The sequence below is a fragment of the Felis catus genome, chromosome B2, assembly GCF_018350175.1.
Source record: "Felis catus isolate Fca126 chromosome B2, F.catus_Fca126_mat1.0, whole genome shotgun sequence".
In the NCBI taxonomy this organism is placed as follows: Eukaryota; Metazoa; Chordata; class Mammalia; order Carnivora; family Felidae; genus Felis; species Felis catus.
In genome coordinates this window covers 97,679,329-97,689,724 of record NC_058372.1, presented here as the reverse complement: position 1 = coordinate 97,689,724, position 10,396 = coordinate 97,679,329, and positions in this window count along the sequence as shown.

The following is a 10,396-nucleotide window of genomic DNA, read 5'->3' as shown; positions in this document are numbered from 1 at the left end:
GTGTACTTCAACCTCTGACAAAGGGATCTTGAACCTCCAGAAAGTTTGGCACCTTTTTCCATTCTTGTGTATAACAGGAAGAATGGGGAAAAGAATTTATTGAAAAAGAATCCCAGAGAGTACATTCTTGGCTTGCCACTAACTCCCTTGTGGCATTTAGAAGGTCACGTCCAGTGTCTCTGGTTTCACTTCCTCATCTCTCACAAGGAGGTATTGGACCAGAAGACCTCCAAGGCCCCGCCCAGGTCTAGCAAGATAGAATCTACCCTCCCTTGAGAGTCCTGGAAAGTGGCCTCCATAAAACTGACCCCTCATGGCTTGTAGGGACTGAGTGGCTGGTCCTACTCTCTGAATGTGGCAGAGGGGCAGTGAGGGGGAAGGGCAGAATTACAGAAGTCGGTGGGTCAGCCAATAAGAGCTTTAAAAATGGACCTATAAAACAGTACAGAGGGAGAAAGACAAATACTGGATGATCTCATATGTGGAAACTAAAAAAATCAAACTCATAGAAACAGAGAACAGATTGGTGGTTGCCAAGGGTGGGGGTGGGGAAAATGGATGAAGCCGGTCAAAAGGTACAAACTTCCAGCTACAAGATGAGTAAGTTCTGGGGATGTAATGTACAGTGTGGTGACTATAGTTAATAATACCTTATTATATACTTGAAAGTTGCTAAAAGAGAGTAGATTTTATTTTTTATTTTTTAAAAAAAATATTTAAACATTTATTTATTTTTGAGACAGAGAGAGACAGAGCATGAATGGGAGAGGGTCAGAGAGAGAGGGAGACACAGAATCTGAAACAGGCTCCAGGCTCTGAGCTGTCAGCACAGAGCCCAACACGGGGCTCGAACTCACAGATCGTGAGACCATGACCTGAGCTGAAGTCGGCCGCTCAACCGACTGAGCCACCCAGGTGCCCCGAGAGTAGATTTTAAAAGTTCTCACCACACATGCAAAAAATTGTAACTATGTGATGTGTTAGATGTTTTCACTAGCCTCGTCGTGGTAATCATTTTGCAATATAAGTGTGTGTGTGTGTGTGTGTGTGTGTGTGTGTGTGTATAAAATTACCACTGTGTTGTACACCTTAAACTTATACAGTGTTATACATCAATTATATCTCAAAGCTGGGAGAAAACAGTAAGGATGAACATTTGTATGACCTTTCACAGTTAAGTCAGGCTTTCATTTACATTATTTCAGTTAAAAGTAGAGAAGCACTTTGAGTACAATCCCCATTTTATAGATCATAAAACTGAGGCTCAGAAACTATGTGAGCTATTCTAAGTCATGCGACTAGAAAATGGTAGGGCAGAGTCTACAATCCAAACCTGCGGTTAGATCTGATGTCCTTTTTCACTGGGCCAGGAAGACTTGCTAAGTTACTCTTTGACTCTCCAGACATAAAACCCCTCACCCTGGTCCCTGGGGAGCCAGTAACCCTTCACCCTGCCAGGCCACAGGGTGCTTTGTGGAAACACTTCTCTCTCTCTCTCTCTCTTTCTTTTCTTTCTTCTTTCTTTCTTTCTTTTTCTTTCTTTCTTTCTTTCTTTCTTTCTTTCTTTCTTTCTTTCTTTCATACTTTCTTTTTAAGTGTTTATTTATTTTTGAGAGAAAGACAGAATGAGTGGGGGAGGGACAGAGAGAGAGGGGAGCAGAGGATCCAACGTTGGCTCTGTGCTGATAGCAGCGAGCCTGGTGCAGGGCTCGAACACAAGAACTGGAAAATCATGACCTAAGCCAAAGTCGGACACTTAACCAATTGAGCCACCCAGGTGCCCCTTTCTTTCTTTTTCAATGCCTTCTTACCCCAGTTTATTATAATTTATGTTCTTTGATTCCGTTCATCAAAGCTTCTCATCGTGTTCTTGTAGCTCAATTTCACCTCTGTAAGATGAGTCGTGGCACTTGGGATTTGCCTTCTCCATCCCTAGAGATCCTACTATATAGACTTAAAGGGGGAAGCATGAATAGAGAATTTCTTAAAGTTAGAAAAAAGTGTGTATCTCTGTTTAATAAACAACAGCAGCAAACCCTCAAGCCCCTCAGTATTGACTTCAATGATTTTCACTATGTTTCTTGACTGTGTCCAAACTAAACGGAAGCTAAATTCGAAATGTCATAAGAAACTTCTTAAACTTCACGGCTCTTAGGTTAGCGTCTGGCTTTGCCGAAGCTAAACTGCCAATGCTAGGTTAAATGTGTGGGTCCGCATCTGTTTCTGCATTTGGCCTTCGCGCCACTTTTATTTAGCACGTGGTGCTGTGCTCTGGACACGTTATGGGGAAACAGCATTATGAATAACCTCAGGGCTCTTTGGCCACTTCTGGATCTTCAGACTCATGCCTAGCCAAAGCTCTGCCAGGAGCAAGCCTTGAGAGCCTTGAAGCCAGTTCTAACCTTGACCATCTGAAACCTCTGCCTTTTCCACTTGAAGATAAGGTTCCCATCCTGCTGGCCAGAACTAGCTGCAAGCCATTAGATAAAAAACAAGGTAAAGATACAGACGTGTGAGACGTGTCTGCAGGCATGTGAATGTGGACTTTTGAGTCTGGCAAGCTTTTCCTGCCGCGTGCTCTGGGTAGGCCCAGGTGTCCCTCACCAGGGGCAATGCCTTCACAGACACAAACGCAGAGCCGGCGGCACCCAGGCCTCGGTGGCCACCCAGATGACCCAGAAAAGACACCTATCGTTTGGAGGGATCATAACTGCAGAAATCTCAGTACTGCACAGACCTGTTGAGAAGTAGTGTACATCTTGGGTTCAAGTTCCTCCTATGCTTTCTGAAAACTCTGTCACCCAATCACGAGTCACCTAACCTCCCTGCAAGTCAATGTATTCATCTAAAGGATGAATTGGGGTGCCTGGGTGGCTCAGTCGGTTAAGCATCCAACTTCAGTTCAGGTCACGATCCCGCGGTCCATGAGTTCTAGCCCCGCGTTGGGCTCTCTGGGCTGATGGCTCAGAGCCTGGAACCTGCTTCCGACTCTGTGTCTCCCTCTCTCTCTCTGCCCCTCCCCCGTTCGTGCTCTGTCTCTCTCTGTCTCAAAAATAAATAAACGTTAAAAAAAATTAAAAAAAAAAAAATAAAGGATGGAAACAATAATCCCTGCGCTTCTAATCCTACAGGATTGCTACAAGGCAGTGATTTGCCAAGCGTGGTTCCCGGAACAGCAGCAGCAGCACCTGGGAGATTGTTTGAAATGCAAATCCTCAGGCCCCACCCAGACCTCCAGAATCAGAAACTCTGGGTTGTGGTCAAGCTAATTTGTGTTTGCACAGGTCCCCCAGGTGATTCCAACGCCCTGTGGAGTCAGAGAAGCACTGCTATTGAGCAAGGAGATAATGATTGTGAAAGGGGTCTGCAAACTGCACATGCCAACATCCTCACTTTGAGAACCACAGCTCTACAGAGATGTTGGTCGCTGCTATATCACCCAGGCTCCTAAAAAACGCGCTGTTACGCTTTAACAGGTGTCAGTCATCTGCAACAGGTGTAGCAGGCAGTTAGTTAAGAATAAACCCTTTCCAGAAGAAAAAGCTGGAAAAGTTGAGAGTTTCTGTGTGGTGGATAAGGAGCCAGGAGGGAGAAGGAAGAAAGGGCTTGGAGCCACACAGACGTCAGTCATGTTCCAGCTCTTACCAGCTACACGACCTTAGGCGAGTTACTTGAAGGGCATCATAATTAGGACAATGACCTCCATAATGTTATTGGATTGAAGGACACAATACATGCAGGATTCTCAGCGCAACGCACGGTCCCTGTAGGCATTCAATAAGTGATGGCGGCCATGATTAGTAGCAGGGCATCCAGGCTACCTGAGGCTCCACCCAGGACCCCTCTTCTCTCCCTTGTTGCTCACTGCCTCTCCCAACCATCCTATTATTGCTATTACTGTCATTATCACCATCAACATCCTCACCCCTTCCGCCCCACAGGCCCATGACCTTAGACTTAAGACTGCCACCCTAAGATATCCTGGAAAGGTTAACTGCCAAGGAAGGGAAGAGGCAGGAGGTATTTCCCAGAGTGGCCTGGCTGCCTCAAAGGGAGACTGAGCCACGCGCTGGTCTCCAGAGGTGGCACTGCTGTGTGCCACACTTTGAAGCCAGAAAGATGGCAGGCTACCAGAGGAACAGAGTTCTTCCTCTACGTCCATCCCCTTTCCTGGTCTGGAGGTGTGGCAGGTACAGCCTGAGGTGGGCAAAGTGGACAGGAGACGAACCACAGCCTTTGTCCATTGTTAACCACTGGCAGATCCGGCCAGCCCAGATTTTATCTCTTGGGTGGCTCCAGGCACCTGTCTGCCCAGGTTCAGGCCTCTAAGATGGGTCATGTGGGCTTGGCTTGTCTTCCCTGAGATGACTCAGGGCCAGCAGGCCAAGAGTCGCCCTCAGCTCCCCTCCCGATAATGAGAGGTCAGATTCCTTTGGATTTAGTAAGGACACTCCTTGAGGCTGTCTTTTGTCACTCATCCACAATGGGAATTCTCCTTTAATTACCAGTGAGCCACACCCTTCCCCCATCCAGAAATGGGGGGTGGGTGGCCTTTCCAGGTGGCACGTGAGCAGGGCTGATTTCACAATGGCCAGCCCAAAGGTGAGGGACCAAAGACAGGCCTGGCCAGAGTAGTCTCAGAGGGACATGCCTCCTGGGCCTGCTTGGTCAGCCCTCCCCGCCTTCCTGCCCAGGCAGTAACTCCTACACACCCCACCTGCCCAAATAGCTACAGGGAGACACTGTTGCACTTGTGGGAGGCAGAAGAATGGTGGAAGAGCTGGGGTGCTGAGTGCTCGGTGATACTTGATCGGAAACCAAAAAATGCCAAGGCCTTGCTGGAACGTCCACGCTCCATCCATCACTCCACTTGGAGCCCTGGGGAGGCCTGACCTTCAGCTAGTGCCCTATGTGTACACATTCACAAACTGTCTCACCTTGATTCCTCCCAACTGCAGGAAACTAGAATGAACACTTCTCTGCAGCTCAGGACAGATAAGGGACACACTGGGTCACACGCTGGTCAGGAAAAGAATTTGGATTCAGTCCCATGAGGCCTGGCTCCAAAACCCATCCATTTTCTTCTACTATGCCATTGGCTTTTAAACTTCTTTTTAAAAAAAAGATTTTTGAACATCTGAAAAGAATGCCTTTCTGTATTCTCTTTGTAACTTCCTGGGAATCTATAATTATTTTAAAATAAAAAGTAAAAAAAAAAATCTATGTGGGGCCCTGATATATAAAATACATCAATGTGATGCTACTAGAAGTCGGGAGAATGAGTGGCTCCCTTTCAGGGGCAGTGTTGAAAAGGAGCCTGTGTGTTCCAGGGGACCAGGAAATGTTCTATTTCTGGAGCTGGGCTGGTGCCACAGGTAGGTGCAGTTTGTAAAGCCTCATTGAGCTCTACATTTATGACCCGTGCAGTTTTCTTAATATATGCTAAACTTGAAAAATTAAAAATCAAAGTGGAGATGCTCTGGTTGGACAGGAAGAGGGGGCTGGGATTTGCTCAGCCTTTCCCACCGCCACCCTCCCCTTCACTCCCTAGGGACCCCAGGGTTCTGCGGAACCCCACTTAGAATCTGGGTCCTGGGGCGCCTGGGTGGCTCAGTTGGTTGAGCATCTGATTTTGGCTCAGGTCATGATCTCTCAGTCCGTGAGTTCGAGCCCCGTGTCGGGCTCTGTGCTTATGGCTCTGGGCCTGGAGCCTGCTTTGGATTCTGTGTCTCCCTCTCTCTCTGCCCCTCCCCCACTCATGCTCTGTCTCTCTCTCTCTCTCTCTCTGTCAAAGGTAAATAAACATTAAAAAAAAAAAAAAAAAAGAATCTGGGTCCTGATTCCTCCACATTATAGAAGGTGAATGGCTGGGTCAGAGGCCTTCAGCCCTCCAGGCCCTGTGCCCACGGTTCTATTGTGACTTCTCATTAGCAAGTTATAAACCGTAGCCCTCAAGTTAAAAACCACCATTCAGATGTGTGCAAAGAAGAGCTTCACCCTGGATGTGGAGGAGACCACAAAGGATGCTGAGTGAGAAAGGAAACAACAGACTCTGGGTCTCCCACAGAAAAGCTGTGGGCCCGGCTTGGGTGGGGCAGCCTTACACAGAATGCCTAAGCTTAGAGTGAAGGATACCCAAAGAAAACTGGGTTTTTAGAAAAAGGCTTTTTTTTTTTTTTTTTTTTTTTTTTTTTTTTTAGCAAAAGAAATTGGTTCAGACTTTCCTTAATCACAGAGAACTGGAAATAATAGCCAATCAACATATTCTAAGTAAAAGACGACTGACAATATGAAACAAACAAATCTCGCTCACGTTTGAAGTTGGCCATGTACTTCATTTCCACTTGATTTGGCTTTTGTGAAGATTTCTGGATGGATTGTGCACTTCTGATCAGCCTGCCTCAGCCAGGTTGTGTGTTCTCTTGTGCTTGGAGACATGGTTAGTATTTTTTCCTGTGATACACTAAGTTTCCATTGTTCCCTGCCCACTACTGTACCTGGAATCAGCAGTAGCTGCCAACACACAGCTAAAGGCAGAAGTTAGCCCAGTGTGAGGTTAATTGGACCAAATTGAAGCCATTACAGCTTAACAGACCCTCTCAGAAGCCTACGGGAGGAATGCTTAAGTGGGTTCCCCCAAGACTTCAGAAAGTTTGGAAGTGAACTTGCTTTTGCTATTTACAGTAGCAGAGTCTGCTATTTTTTGGGTCAGACAGCCACTCTCCAGGATGCTGTAGGATAAAGCTGTTAGACAAAGGAAAATCTTTTATGAGCTCCTGTTCTAGAAGAGGCTATTCTCTGAGGTGTTAGAAAATGATAAAAACAGTAAATCAGAGCAATGAACCAACCTAGGAGGCAATGGTGGGGGACCAATAAGGCATGCAGGTGTCAGGGTCTCCTTCCTGGTGATATGGCTTTTCCATGAGGTTCTTTCCAGTTCAACAACACTGCACTTAACCTCAAGGAAAGCAGAGTTTTGTTTTACTGAATTTTCAGACGAGGTGGGAAATTCTTTTTAGGTACAGCATTTGTCATGAGACAGCCATGTTCTCTGCGATTTCTGCCCAGAACACTCTCTACCTTGGGACTCCTCCTCTGCAGAAAAATGGCATGGAAACCCCAGCTGGTCAAAGTTTAAGTAGCCAATTGCAGCACTTAGCTCTGATAGTAAAAGCCAACCCCACTTAGACACATCCATCAAAGGGTTCATCTAACAGAGTGAGGTAATAGCGTGGTCCCTCTGTACTTTCAGGAGATCAGGTTTGTTGGGTACAATTGTGGGAGGCTTATTATAATCCTGACACATTAGAATCCTTCCAGAAAAGAGGCCAGCATGGTAAAATACCTAGGAGCTGAGTCATTTGAAGAGAAGGGACATGTACAGCCCACAGAAGAGAGGACTTATCTGGGGATGGCGTTGTTCCTCGGGGAAGAGCTAGGACTCTTCCAGGTCACGATCATCCATGTGATTTAATGAGGGATGGTTCAGTATAAACTCTGAGATAGGGCTTCCACGTGGCCCAGTCACTGATCTGAACACTGTACGTGCTAGAACTCATTTAATGCTCACAACAGCCTTATGGGGTACTAACCACTATCATCCTCATTGTGGAAACAAGCCCAGAAAAGTAACTGACCTGCCCGGTGTCACACAGCTATAAATGACAGATCTGGAATTTGTACCCAGCTTTCTCACTAGCCCAGGGTTTCTCAACCTTGGCGTTACTACCATTTGGGGCTGGGGAATTCTTTGTTGTGGGAGGATGTCCTGTGTATTGTAGGATACTTAGTGGCATCTCTGGCCTCTATCCACCGGATGCCAATAGCACCCCTAGTCATAGCCATGAAATGTCTCCAGAGATTGGCAAGCGTTTCTCGGAGGGCAAATTTGCCCTTGGTCGCAAACCACTAAGTGAGAGTCTCTTGGAATGGGACAACCGGCCTCCTGCAGGAGAGAGGATCTATACTTCTGCTTTCCTCTTCCACTTGTGGGGGCCATGAGGACCTCTCTACCTGGAGGCTCTATCGTGCTCATCCTAACTGAACAGTGTGATTGCACGTGGCCCTACAACTGCCCTGAGAATCCTAGCCCTAGAGGTTGTTTGATTTTTAACAGGTCCAATATTGTCCAGTTTTCCTATCATTTGCCTCTGTGTCCCAAAAGTCAAAGGCCAGAAAGCAATTCCAACTCAATGGGGCAAAAGCTGAGGAAAGGCCAAAACCCAAACCCACACATGTTTTTAAGGGGCGCAGGTTGAGGCTCTCAGAGATCAGCTCAGATGGACAATGCTCATGGCAATACAGAACGCCTGAGCGGGAGGGGTGGGTGTGGAGACAAAGGGTAGGAGACCTACCGTTTCCATCCTCCTGGGAGACCGCTTAGTGTCACAGGCTACTGTGATAGGGGCCAAGGACAGGATTGAGAACACATTGTCCAACACAGGCCCCATCCTCTCTCTTCTGGACCACCGGCCTCCTCTGCCTTCACTATCTCCCCTCCAGAGCCCAGGGAAGGCTATTAAAACTCCCCACCTATGTCACTCCCCTGCTCTAAATCCCCCATTGCTGCTCTGCTCTCAGAGTCAAAGTCCAAATTGTCCAAGGCTAGCTCCCTGAGTCCTCCCTATACTCACTCTTTCTCGCTGTTCCTAGAATTTCATGCTTTTTCTCTTACGTGTACCTGTCAAATCAAGCTTTTGAATAGAGTGTTGGTGAGTATATCAGTCTCACTTCCTTTCTTTATTGTTCAAGCTCCAGGTGGCTGGGTCATCTCCTCCCATGACCTCTCAGGTAGAGTAAGTGCTCCAACTCAGCTCTCTTTAAAGTTAGCTTTGGTTGTCCTATGTGCGTTACGTGTCCACACACATTTTAATTTTTTTTTTAATGTTTATTTATTTTTGAGACAGAGACAGAGCATGAATGGGGGAGGGTCAAAGAGAGAGAGACACACACAGAATCTGAAGCAGGCTCCAGGCTTCGAGCCGTCAGCACAGAGCCCGATGCGGGGCTCGAACTCACGGACCGCGAGATCATGACCTGAGCCGAAGTCGGACGCCCAACCGACTGAGCCACCCAGGCGCCCCTAATTTTTTTTTTAACGTTTATTTATTATTGAGAAACAGAGGGACACAGAGCGTGAGCAGGGGAGGGGTAGAGAGAGGTAGAATCTGAAGCAGGCTCCAGGCTCTGAGCAATCAGCACAGAGCCCAACCCGGGGCTCGAACTCACAAACTGTGAGATCATGACCTGAGCCGAAGTCGGTCACCCAACCAACTGAGCCACCCAGGCTCCCGGTGTCCACACACATTTTAGAATAAGCTTGTCAATCTTTAGAAAAGAGCCTCCTAAGATTTTGATTGAAAATATGTGGAATCTGTAGACCAGTTCAGGAAAAATACTGGATCTTCTGATCAATGAACACAGCATAGCTTTCCATGTAATTATATCTTCTTTAATTTCTCTCAGTAATGATTTATAGCTCTCAGCATGGAAGACTTGGACATTTCTATTAGATTCATTTCTAACTTCTAACAAATTTATGTTTTGTGGTGCTGTTATAAATGGAATTGCTTTTTAAAAATTTCATTTTCAGGGGCACCTGGGTGGCTCAGTCGGTTAAGCGTCCGACTTCAGCTCAGGTCACGATCTTGCGGTCCATGAGTTCGAGCCCCGCGTCGGGCTCTGGGCTGATGGCTCAGAGCCTGGAGCCTGCTTCCGATTCTGTGTCTCCCTCTCTCTCTGCCCCTTCCCCGTTCATGCTCTGTCTCTCTCTGTCTCAAAAATAAATAAACGTTAAAAAAATTTTTTTTGAAGTTTCATTTTCAAATTTTTTGCTGCTAGTACTTAAGAATATAATTGATTTTCCTATAATAACTTTGTATCCTGTGACCTTACTAAATTCAATTATTAGTTCCTCTAGTTATTTTATAGATTCCTTGGGATTTTATATATAAACAATCATAACATTTGCAAAAAGGTAAAATTTTATATTTTCCTTTTTTTTTTTTTTTTTAAGTAAGCTTCACACCCAGCATGGAGCCCAATGCGGGACTTGAACTCACCACCTTGAAATCAAGACCTGAGCAGAGATCAAGGGTCAGATGCTCAACCAACTGAGCCACCCAGGTGCCCCTTATGTGTTCATTCTGGATCTTTATGCCTTTCATGTCTTTTTCTTGCCTGATTGCAATGTTTAGAGCCACCAGTACAATATTAAATAAAAGTGAAAACAGTTATCCTCGCCTTGTTTCTGATCTGAGGGAGAAAGCACTTAATCTTTTACCATTAAGTATGACGTTAAGTATTGGTTTTCTGTAAATACTCGTTATCAACTTGAGGAGGTTTCTAGTTGCTGAGAGGTTGTTTTTTTTTTTTTAATGTTTAATGTTTATTTATT